The sequence below is a fragment of the Lissotriton vulgaris genome, chromosome 10 (assembly GCF_964263255.1).
Source record: "Lissotriton vulgaris chromosome 10, aLisVul1.2, whole genome shotgun sequence".
In the NCBI taxonomy this organism is placed as follows: Eukaryota; Metazoa; Chordata; class Amphibia; order Caudata; family Salamandridae; genus Lissotriton; species Lissotriton vulgaris.
Window position 1 is genome coordinate 237,328,569 of NC_141698.1, and position 13,258 is coordinate 237,341,826.

At 45.2% G+C, this 13,258-nt stretch overlaps 1 protein-coding gene across 1 annotated transcript in view; it reads right to left on the reverse strand.

The window, feature by feature from the left end:
* ABCB8 (ATP binding cassette subfamily B member 8) overlaps positions 1-13,258 on the reverse strand; it is a 512,951-nt gene that overhangs the window by 26,063 nt on the left and 473,630 nt on the right. The window lies entirely within an intron of this gene.

Sequence of the window (13,258 nt, forward strand, 5' to 3'; positions counted from 1 at the left end):
GGACTACTGCCGACTGGAGGTGTGGGGATGGCCGTGGAGTGATTTGGTGAGCGTGCCGACCGTCCCCCTCCTTGTTGCCTCGGCGAGTGCTGGACTCTGACCACCACTGCACTCCCGGCATTGAGGGGGAGACGAGAGCACGCTGCCTCCATTCTGTCCTTGTTGCTGGATCGCCTGGCCTGCCTCGAGCACTGCCTACACTGCGTTTGCCGCGAGCCCTGGTGTGGCCTCATTGTCCCTGCTATCCCTGACCTGGGCCCGCTCGCATATTCCCTCTCTTACCGGTGGGGCCTAGGGTGAACCCTTTGGAACGCGCTGGATAGGCGCAGCACCTACCTCACACCATGGCGACCCGTAAGGATCGGTCCTCGAAAGCCTCCCAACCTAACACCATTGTACAATATACTACTCCACGTCTGCAATCACAGAGGATCACACGCGAGACCGGGCCCGAAGACGGGAGTGAAGGTCCTGCAGAACCGTCTAGAGCCGAAATCTTGAAGGCTATTCAGGGATCCCACTCTGCCCTGGAGCGACATATAGAGACTGTCTCTATAGATGTTAACCTACTCCGGACCGACCTCCGCAAGGTGGCAGACAAGGTTTCGGACGCAGAGGGCAATATCACTCACTTGCAAGGTGAGGTCGCATCTTTGCAAAAATCAGTTGCGCAGCTTACATCTACTACCCGCGCATTGGAGAGACGTGCCGAGGATGCGGAAGGAAGGGCCCGTCGAAGCAACATAAGGGTCCTGGGAGTACCGGAGCGATTGGAGGCGGGAAACGCTGAACGCTTCCTGGAAACCTGGATCCACACTCACCTGTGCCCGACTGGTTTGTCCCAGTCTTAATCGTGGAGCGAGCACATAGAGCCCTTGTGCCCCCTCCGCGCCTGGGCGAACCTCCTAGGGCCCTCATCGCAAAGATCCTAAACTATAAGGACCGTGACTGCATCTTGCGAGTTGCAAGAGAAACGGAGTCCCTAACAATTGAGAACATCCGCGTGTCAATATACCCTGACTATACCCAACAGGTGCAGGAACAGAGAAAATCCTACCTGGGAGTTAAACAAAAGCTCCGTGAAATGAAACTCCAGTACATGCTTTTATACTCAGCCAAACTTAAGGTGCTCTCCCAGGGCCGTGCACACTTCTTCGAGACGCCTGCGGAAGTCTGGGAGTGGCTTGAGATTAGAGGAGATGATCTGTCCCCAGGTGAGCGTGGTGGCCCTCGTGAAACTTGGGGAACCAGACCACAGAGGAAGCGCCGAGGTAGGGGAAGGCGCCGGTCTGGATCCCGTGGTTCTCCTGAGACTCGAGTTACAGTGGGAGCGGATGGCGCTATGCATATGGACAAAAGGGGGTGGTATGCACTCCAAATTTACGAAAATTCAATCCAATACAATCATCCTTGTGCTTTATGCGTGCCATCCAGGCTTTTCGTGCTTGCCCTAATGCACTGAATATAATTCATTGCAATGGGGAACATAGAATTTCTACGCTCCACACCCAGATGCACACCGTAACTGGATACAAGATCCAAACGTTTAATCCACATTTCTTTTAACTCCAATTTTAATCCTTCATTTATCTGTAATTATTCCTTTCCTCTTTTTCATGTCCACATCAATCATCATTTGTATTTTTGGAAGCTTCATATATTTTCGTGTGCACATCCAGACCTTCACTGAAATATGATCCAAATACAACCAATATTTTTGAGCAGCATTTCTTTATTGAAAAGCCCAATGCATTAAAATTGGAGTTAAAAGAAATGTGGATTAAACGTTTGGATCTTGTATCCAGTTACGCTGTGCATCTGTGTGTGGAGTGTAGAAATTCTACGTTCGCCATTGCAATGAATTATATTCAGTGCATTAGGGCAAGCACGAAAAGCCTGGATGGCATGCATAAAGCACAAGGATGATTGTATTGGATTGAATTTTCGTAAATTTGGAGTGCATACCACCCCCATTTGTACTTTAACTTTTTGCCCACTGTTGGTTTTTGCACCCGGGACTAATAGGATACCTTTGAAACAACAAAGTATAAATCACAAACTCCGCATCCAGCTAGTTTTCAGCAGCTTTCTCGTCGAACATAAACATAAATAAAAGCATTATACCGCGTATACTGTGGATTACATTAGTTTTGGATGGTTTTAAATGCATGTTGGGTATTGTAGTTTACATGAAGACTACAAGGAGATTACTCAGGTTCACGCACAAGGGGAGGAGCATGCAGTTTTTAAGCGTAGGTCGAGGGAAGGGCCAGCTATACGAAAACCCTTTGGCTGTTGCAGGCGAACGCCGAGCGGCTTGCAGACAATACAATGAGCAGGTATGATTAGAGCGGGCTTATCCACTGAAGGAGTATAAGTGCATGGAAACGTTCGTTTTGATAGCTTGTAGGAATATGTGAATGTTTACTAGCAGCCGGGACGATCAGAAAAGTACGTAATTGAATCAGATGGGTGTGAAGGAATCACAGATTACGCACTGCGTGTTGCGAGGGTGATATTATTTAATGAAGGGCTAGTGGGTGATCCAATGAACTAAGGGAAGTTGGGTTGAGAACACGACAACTGAGCATTTTTTTCTACTTGATTTATAAGACTTATAATGCAAAAATGTATAATATTAAATTTAAATTCAAATTTTTGTGCATAACGTGATATAGTATGTAACCTATCGCTGATGGATTTTCTTTGATTGGTTAATTTGCAGTGACCCCTGACGGAGGGCTGGTGACACAGCCCGAAATGCATTGGGCTTTTCAATAAAGAAATGCTGCTCGAAACTATTGGTTGTATTTGGATCATATTTCAGTGAAGGTCTGGATGGGCACACGAAAATATATGAAGCTTCCAAAAATACAAATGATGATTGATGTGGACATGAAAAAGAGGAAAGGAATAATTACAGATAAATGAAGGATTACGGGTTGGGCTGGGTTGGTGAGGGTGGGTCGTGGAGGGGTGGTGGGGTTATAGGGGGGAAAAAAGCAACACAAGAAAATGAAACTGAAATCCTAGAGTACTTAAGGAATTATGTATTAAACATGGCAATGTCATGGAATGTTAGAACTTGCAAAATACATGATATAATTTTTTCTATTCTAAAATGCTTCGAATAAAATGTTTGGCCTGGAACGTTGCTGGCCTGAATAGTAAAAGGAAAAGACGTTTAGTCCGGGAAGAAATAGCTCTTTATAAGCCTAATGTGGTTTTTCTATCTGAGACACATGTTGCCTATGCTGATAGAAAATTTTGGGGATTTTTGGGGCTTGAGGTGATAACTTGTTCGAAATTTAATGCATCTATAAGGGGGGTTGCTATTTTGAAAGATAAACGGGTTAAGCTAGAAGTGGGGAAGAGTGTTTGTGATAAAAAAGGGAGGTGGGCTATCGTCCAATTAATGGTGGAAACAATTAAATATGTTTTTTGTATAGTTTATGGGTCAAATTTTGATGAAGCTTATAGTTTTGATCAGTTGAATATGGAATTATTGCAATGGGCAGGCGAATTAATCATCATGGGTGATTTTAACTGCATAATGGACTACAAGATTGATACTACGAGGAGCGATGTAAATTATAGAATGCGGAAAACACGAGCTGCCATCCTTGAATTAGGGCGCATACATAACATTAGAGATGTTTGGCGAGCTACCTTTCCTACTACACCTGGGTATACATATTACTCTGCCTCTCACAAGCTCTGCTCACGCATCGATATGGTCTGGCCATCAGATAGAGTAATGAGAACTAGTACCATCGAACTTTGCCCCAGAATGAACTCAGATCATAACCCTATTTTATTTACTTTTGAAACTGAAAAGAGCTATATAACTCCCCGAACATTCTCATTTCCCAGGCACTTATTTACTAATATCTTATTTATATCACAACTCAAGCTACATATCGCAGATTTTATCAAGACTAATCTTAACTCCATGACATGTCTAATGGTATGGGACTCTTGTAAGGCGAGTATTCGGGGTTTTACCCAGCAATTTCTATTTCATCAAAATTCCGAGCGGTTTAAAAAGGACAGAGCGTTGGTTAACGATATACTTTCCACTGAACTATTACTAGCGGAGGCTCTCCGCCGACACGCCACGAATATAAAAGAATTGGAACTACAATTAGGACGACTGAAATCTGCTCTAAAAACTATTTTCTGGGATAAGAGCAGCATCAAGCTACACAAATTTCAAGTCACACAGTATGAGAGCGGCGATAAAGTCGGAAAGTTATTAGCCTATAAAATAGCTGACGAACGAGCTAATACTCGGATTAAGAATTTAAAGGGCCCTAATAATAATATAATTGATCAACCCAATCTAATTTTAGAACACTTCGCTGCATTCTATAAAAAACTATACACTCCAGAAAAACAACCGACAGAGGTAGATATCCAGAAATATCTGGATGATTTTCAGGAGAAACCTGACTCTCTTGATTTGGACCAACTATCTAATCGCATTAGACCATGTGAAATAAGAAAGGCCATCTCTTCCTTACCAGCTGGAAAGGCATCCGGAGAAGATACGATCCCACTAGAAATTTATAAGGGGTGTACCGAGGAACTTATACCTCTCCTCTCCCAAGTTATTAATTATATTGGGGAAAACAAGGTAGCCCCGAAATCCTGGAATAAAGTAAAACTAGTCTTTTTTAAAAAGAAGGGAAAATCACCCGATCAGTGCGGTTCGTACCGCCCCATCTTGTTAATTAACGCGGATGCTAAAATATTTGCTAAAGTGTTAGCCACTCGATTAGCCCCTATAATACCGAAAATAGTAAGCCCAAACCAACACGGGTTCGTAATTGGTAGGGATACTACCGCACATATTAATTTGGCTGTCACAGCCTTTGATATAGCTGAAAAGGAATCCACCCCACTCGGCATGATTATGCTTGATGCAGAAAAGGCTTTTGACCCAGTGGGGTGGGATTACCTGTGGCTAGTTATGACTGGTCTTGGTTTTGGAGGCACATTTCTGAATTGGATACAGTCACTATATGATAATCCCATGGCCAGGATCAGCTATGCTGGTCTATTATCAGCTTATTTTACTATTGCTCGGGGAACCCGCCAGGGGTGTCCCCTATCACCTCTCCTATTTGCTTTATCAATAGAACCATTTCTTTACGCCTTACGAATACAACCACTTATTATCCCTTTTAAGTTTGGACCTCACTTATTGAATCTCACAGCCTACGCTGACGACGTCGCCATATATTCAACTGATATCGGTGAGGCGATGCAGGGTATTATACTAGAAGCCAATAGATTTGGGGACGTCTCTGGCTATAAATTAAATCTAAACAAAACCCAAATAATTGCTAATCACAAACCAGAAGGACTAACTATTGGACTGTGTTCGGCAGCTACTTACTTAGGGGTTAAACTATCTGCAAATATTAAGGATTTAATTAAAATAAATTACAATGACTTAGTTAAAAATACTATAACTTTGCTAAAAAAAATGGCATAAACTTTTCTTAAATATCATTGGCAGAATTAACTTGATCCGTATGATAATTTTACCAAAATTTTTGTACTTTTTTCGTTCTATTCCTTTGGCATTATGCAATTCCTTTTTTAAAAAATTAGACAGGGTATTCAGTAGTTTCATTTGGGGATATCGTAAAGCCCGTAGATCGATGACACTATTAAAAGGTGCTCTCGATATGGGAGGGCTGAATTTCCCGGACTTTAAGCTGTACTTTTGGGCAGCATTTGTTGGACGCTTACGACACTTAATTAACTCTGAAGGTATAGATAAGCAACCTTATTTTCTTACATTTATGTTTGATCTAGATGTGAAAATGTTTTTATGGAGAATCAATGACCCCAACTACTACAAAAGAGTTCGTTTTAAGACTGCGAGGGATCTAGTGAAAATTTGGCGTAATATCCAGGCCTTCTGTAACTTGAATTTTTTCCATCCTAATTTGATTTTGTGGGGAAACCCCGGCTTACCGGTAATATTTACCGATGGATTAACTAACATATGGGAAATACATGGAATAAAAAAGTTAGGGGACCTGTATGGAGCACAAGGGTTCTTAAGCTTTGAAACACTTAAAATGTTATATAATATCCCTGACTCCACGAAGTTTAAGTACTTGCAGCTATTTTACTTTTTTACTCGTAAAATGAAACTAAAGAATATTTCTGATTCAAGCATATGGGATCATCTCTATTCACAGGAAACTAAATCATTAATTAGTGGCTGTTATAAATCTCTCAACACTTATAGAAACATGGACTGCAATATAATATCAGAGAAGTGGAGCAGGATGTTAGGGGCCAATATTACTCCAGCTGTAATAAGCTCATCTCTACGTAATATCAATAATTTGGTTTCATCATCAAGTTTAAGATTGCTGCAATTTAAAATAACCTGTATGCTTTACCATACCCCAGAAAGAATAACCAAATGGGCCTCGAATAGCACATATAGTGAACGAACTAAGTGCCCCAAATGCGTGTTGGTTGCAGCAGATTTGGTGCACATATTCCACACTTGCCCTAAATTATCAGAATTTTGGACATCTTTTCAGAATATAATAACACTGAAATTAGGGAATATATCCCCTTTAGACTCTGTGTTAGTTATGTTAGACACTAATGGTAGGAATATCCCACATAGACACTTATTTACTATTATGGTAATGTGCGCTAAACTTATAATTGCTCGCGCTTGGATTTCCCCTAAACCCCCACACATAATGGAATGGTGGTCTCTTCTTATTGAAATTCATAGTATGGAATTAGCGCTGGCTAGGCTTAGGGGTACTAAATCTCTAGCTAAATTCAATAAGATTTGGGGGTCTCTCATATTTTAGTTTAAAAAATCATGTTTAATCTAGATCATTACTGTCCTTTGTTCTATATGTACCAAGATACATGTATATATTTTGTTTGGATCTAACAAGAATGTTGTCAACTGATCAAATGCCAACTTAACGCTAATTTTGTAGACGTCTAGATTATTTCTTTTAATTTGACTCATTTTTGTATACTATTGGTTCTTGTGTTGCTAATAAAAACAAAATAAAAAAAAAGATAAATGAAGGATTAAAATTGGAGTTAAAAGAAATGTGGATTAAACGTTTGGATTTTGTATCCAGTTACGCTGTGCATCTAGCTATGCATATGGAAACATCACCGCTGAGGGCGGGACCGGGGTCGCCTGGGGCCCCTGTCCCTGGTGAGATTTTGGTCCCAGACACCTTGCAGGAGACACCGCTTGATACCGACTCTACAGCCCCGGTGGTCCCGGAGACTGCCCTCTCTGAACCAAGGTTGGAATAAATTAATGACTTCTGTTGTATATTGCTGTGCATGCTGTTGTCCTCCGTGTTGGGGGACCTCAAATTGACACTTTGGTAGTCCACCACTGCTTTTCATTGACACTGAGGGTGTTGGATAACTAGCCACAATAGAGAACTCGTGCCCCTATGGCCTAAGGTGCGAGACAGGAGTGGGGGTCGACTTTCTTCCTGAGTAACATGTTGCCCGTACTGATTATCGATATAAGAAGACATGCCCGGGAACTGTCTTAAGACCATTGGGTCTTTCAGGGAGCTGGGGGGGGAGGGTGGGTGGGTTTGGTTTGGTGTGTGTGAGTGTGTGCTGAGTGAGTTGTATGGGGTGGCTGTGTACGTCCTGGCACTGGCAAGGAAGGGCGGGGTGGCGTTTTTCATTGTTGCTATCCTTTTGCTCGTGGGTGGGGGGGGGGAACTGTTTTTGCAAAAGTTCTGTGTTCTGGGGTTTTTGGGGGGTGGACTGAGGTTCATGAAGAAGTTGTTACTGGCATCATATGCATGTTGAATCCGAATTATGTGTGGCTCTCTGACAGGGCTACCCCGTCCGGTCTGACTGGAGTGGGGGCCAAGCAGCGACAGGTCATGTTGTGCATATGTTGTGGCCCGAATGGGTGTAATCATCGACCATGGGTTTTAAATTCTTAACTTAGAATGTGCGTGGCTTGGGTACTTGCACCAAGAGACACAGAGTCCTCTCTTTCCTTAAACGACATGGGGTCTCGGTAGCCTATTTACAGGAGACCCATTTAGACGAAGACCGCGCGCAGCGGCTATCCATGAAGTGGAGATGTCAGGTCTTCCATTCCTCCTTCTCCACGTATGCCAGGGGGGTCCTCATTTGGGTGGCCCCAGGGATTCCTTGCGCTGTCCAATATATTGAAGCAGACATTGACGGCAGGTATCTATTAGTGCAGCTTCGATTAGATGATAAGGAATTCCTACTCCTCAACACCTATGCACCAAACACTGATGATCCGACCTTCTTCTCCCAAATCCAGGATCTTATAGACCCAGATTTGGATGCACCCCTCCTTTGGTTTGGGGATTTTAACTGCGTGTTGCATCCTGAGTTGGACCGTCACCCACCCAGATCGGGCACTAAGCCCCGTATGACGGCGCGTCTTCGGGAGGTGATGCACAACCTTGGGGCACTGGACGTGTGGCGAACGTGTCATCCTGTCCTGAAGCTCTACACGTGTTACACTCCGACACATGGTACCCATAGTAGACTGGACCGCATTCTTGCAGCTAATCTCACCCCGTCTCTCACCTTGCCGGTAACACATCAGGCTCAGTACTTATCGGACCATGCCCCAGTGACGTGCATGGCGCAGTGGGCAGATCGGGCTGCCCGTCCCCATACCTGGCGAATGCCCACTGACATTCTTCAGGATCAGGTGGGCAAGGACCATGTGGCGGCATCACTATCGGACTACTTAGAGCTAAACTGGGGGAGCGATGTTCTGCCCTACTCTACTAAATGGGAAGCCTTGAAGGCGGTGGTGCGTGGAGCATGTATGGGCCTCACTTACGGGGTCCGGAAACAATTGTTGTCTGAACTGCACGATGCAGAGGTTGTGCTTCAGCGTGCCCAGTCCCGTTCGGATCCGGACTCATTGGACCAACAGACCGAGAAGGAAGCTCAGGTATAGACACAGGTCGTCCTCACCCGCCTTCACAAATTTACGTTGGGCCAATATAGGCAACATCTCCACCGCGAAGGTGATAAATCTGGCCGCTTATTGGCCTGGATCCTTCACCGTGAGTTTGCACCTGAAAGGATAGTTGCTCTACGAAACTTGAGTGGTGTTATGGTCCACTCAGAGTCCGATATCCTTGAGGTCCACCGGTCCCACCTGCAGACCGCGTATGAGGTTGACCCATTGGTTACGGAGGACTCTTATCACTCGTACCTGGAAGATCTGGACATCCAAACCCTGCCGGAGGCAGCGGTAAAGGAACTTGATACTAAGCTCACACTGGGTGAGATCAACATGGTGATTGCCGCCCTCCCTCGTGCCAAGACCCCTGGCAGGGACGGATTCCCGGCAGAATTTTATCACTCATTCGGGAACGTTCTGGCCCCTCTCCTGTAGCAAGTTTATGATGAAGCCCTGAATAAGGGCACCATTCCGCCCACCATGAATCAAGGGGAAGTCTGCATGATTTTGAAACCGGGCGGTGATAGTAGTGATCCCGCGGCATTCCGCCCTATCACCTTGATTAATACAGATGCAAAAATCCTTACTAAGCTGTTGGCCAATCGACTCGCCCCGCACATGACTCGTCTGATCCACTAGGATCAGTGCGGATTTATTCCGGGTCGTAACACGGCGATAAATCTGCGCCGCCTGAATCATGTCCTACATGAAGTGCGAGGAAGAGAAGGTCCACATGTGTTGGAGTCAATTGATTTGGCTAAAGCATTTGATACTGTACATTGGGGGTATTTAATGCAAGTGCTCCAGAAAACTGGATTCGGACCTAGATTTCGTAACTGGGTTCGAGTGCTCTATGGGCGCCCCGAGCCAGGGTCAGGCTGGGATCGGCCCGTTCGGAGGAATGACCATTGGAGAGAGGCACCCGACAGGGTTGCCCTCTCTCCCCTCTCCTGTTTGCTCTTGCGATCGAGCCCCTCGCCGTCTCCGCCCGCGCTGAGCTACAGCAATGGGGGATAGCGGTGGGTGACACTACTAATGTGGTCTCACTCTACGCTGATGACGCACTATTCTATCTGACCTCCCCTTCTGAGGCCCTCCCTGCCTTGATGCGGACCCTTGAATGCTTTAGTGCAGCCTCTGAGTTGCCTTTTAATCTTAATAAATCCCTGGTCTTCCCGTTGACGGGTTGTACTCCGGACCCAAGCGTAGATGTGCCGCATTTGGGTCTGCGTTGTGAGCGTGAAGCGTTCCGATACCTTGGCATTCAGGTGGCCACATCTGATGAGGCCCTCCTGACTTACAACGTCGACAGAGTCCTCCAGGCTCTCCACAAATCTGTTACCTTTTGGAACACGCTTCCTCTCTCTCTTATGGGAAGATTGGCGATCGCCAAAATGGTGATGCTCCCCAGGATTTTGTATGTATTACAGAATACCCTGTGTCCATTGCCCCCCGAGTGTTTCGTACACTTGACTCACTCCTTACGTCCCTGCTTTGGGCGGGCGGGTGTAGTAGAGTAGCTTTGCGCACGGTGACACAGTGTTGGGAAGAGGGAGGCCTGGAAGCACCGAGATTTGATTTGTATTATTATGCAGGGCAGCTTCTCACAGCTGCTAAGTGGTTCGCTGATGAGGACAACTGGGAAATGGCACTGCTGGCAGGTATGGCGAACAAAAAGGCTCTGAGGGAGGCCTTGATGCAGGGTCGGGGCGTCGATGAAACTCTACCATATGTGGTGCGCCACACAGTGGGAATTTGGCAGCGATTTGTCGAAAAGGTACTGAGAAGGGCTCCGTTTCATAGAGTGCTCCCAGTGTGGATCTTGGCCCCGGTGCTCCGGTTGGAGGAGAACATGTCCTACCGAGAGTGGCGCTGTGGCGGATGCGAGACTTTAGCAGACCTCTACCCAGACGACACCTTTGTGTCCTTTGAACGTGCCATGGAGTCCTTTGATCTCAGTGGGGGACAGTACCTCCACTACAGAAGCCTCCGGGACATAGCCAGAACAACGTGGCCCCAATACCCGGAAGCGCTTACTCTCACCTATACTTTGGACATTATTTTATCCTGTAGGAGAGGGAAACAGCTGATTTCCCAGCTCTACTCGGCCATGCGTTGAGACTCGACCCCCCAGATCGCACCGGCTTGGGTGGCCTGGGAGGCTGACTTGGGGGTGGAGCTGGAACCTGAACAACGGAAAAGAATCAGGCTTTTGACCCGCAAGGTCTCCTGCAATGCACGTTTTAAACTTATACATTTCAACTTTGTCCATCGTACCTATATGACCCCTGTCTCTCTGAATCGCATATCGGCAGATAGACGACACAATTGTCCTAGGTGTGGAGCACAGAAAGCGGGTTTTCTCCATCTGGCGTGGGAATGCCCTCTGGTTCATGACTTCTGGAGGGAGGTGGTGGCCCACATTGCTCGAGCCGCGAAAACCAGAATTCTCCTAGACTCGCTCCATTGTCTCCTGGCGCTAGTGCCCAAACCTAGAAAGAAGAAGCTGTCTTATAAATTCTTGCAACTGTTGCTAGTTTTGGCGAGGAGGCGAGTAGCTATCACCTGGATGGGTCAAAGGGCGCCCGAGATTTCCCTATGGCTGAGGGATGCTAGAGAATGGGCCCTGGCTGAGGAGACGCAAATGCAGCGCACTCGCAGGGATGGGAAGCTACAGGATGATCTGCTTGCTTGGAGGATGTTGTGCATAGAGGGGCTAGCGGATGATGTTTCGGATGCCACCAGCGCTGAATTATTCACCCCGGCTGAATCGGAGTCTGAGTGTGCTGGGGAGGGAGCCCAGCTGGAGGGCTTGGATCTGGTGTGAAGGCCCTACGCAACCACGCAAATATTCCTTTACACACATTATTGTGAATAGCTGTGATTCCCACAGGTCCTAACTGTATTATAATGACTGTGCCTTAGATGGGCCTCGCATACATGACCTGCCTCGTTAAATTCTGTGCTAATGATGCCATACTTGGGTATTTTAGTTCTTGGTAAACAAATAGTATAAATGCACATAAATGGAAAATTAGCGAATACAACGATAATTCCATATCCTTTAGGCGCAACTGAACTTTTCCTTTCTACATGCTCTGATCCTACGCCGCCCAGCCTCCGGGATGTGGGTCAAATTTGGCTGTGTATTGTCATGGAACCTGCATGTTATCAACTTTTGCATATAAGTGGTCTGGATAACCATGTAACCTGTGCCTTTTTATAATTTCGCAATAAAAATATTTTCCAAAAAAAGAAACAGATTAGTGTGATTCATCCTTGAATGAACTGACTTTTTTGTTTGTGTGTGCGGGCCACAAATATTCATACATGTGTCTGTTGTGAAAGGTTCTTCCACGATTAAGAGAATCAAAAGGATCTGGCTCTCTGTTGGTCAACGCACCTCTTGTTAATACAATTCCCCAATTTTAAATACATGCGGTATTGTTTCCTAGATCCTTTTTTTAAATCCTTAGATAGAGTAGTGTTTTATTGGAAAGAAGGGGGGGGGATTTCATGAGAATAATGTGGGATGCTTCATATTAAATCCCTCTATAAATTTGGTTCCCAGGAAGACAACGCTGTGCAAACAAGGTAATTTAGGGACCATTTGCAGATATTGGTGGCAGCGGGTGAATGGCATGAAACGTTGTCTGTTGGGTTGATGTTGGCAGATAGAAGGATGATGCTCAGGTTGATGAGATCCACCCTAGAGATGGGTGTAGAGGGGGGAGGTCGCACTTCTTGTGACTTCATTGTTGTTATCTGCAAAGGAATATAACCAATGATCTGGTGGAACACTGCTCTTCCAACACATTTGTTATTGAGTTACTATCATATCCTGATATATTATTGATTATTTATAAATTGATTCTTGTTAACAATTAATTGCTCCAGGGCAGAGAAGTGATTTATGGTTATCTTCTAAGATTTCTGATATTAATGTTTTTTTTATTCCTCTGAAGTGTGTACAAAGCTAACTGGTGATTATAATACAAAGTGTACCACTATATGGAGTAAAACTAACCAGAGTTAGTGCAATTATAGCAGATGACAAGTCCCAGAGCCCACCAGCTAGAAATAATGGGGGGGGGGGAGCAGAGGTAGATTATGTACGAAAAAGCTTCTGCTTAATGTTAAAACATGTTAAACAGGGATCAAATGTGTGAGGGTAATGTGAGAAGTATCTTGATGAAATCCCTACTCTCAGTCATTTGGGAATATTGAATATGATGTTTAGGTTAGGAATTATCTCAC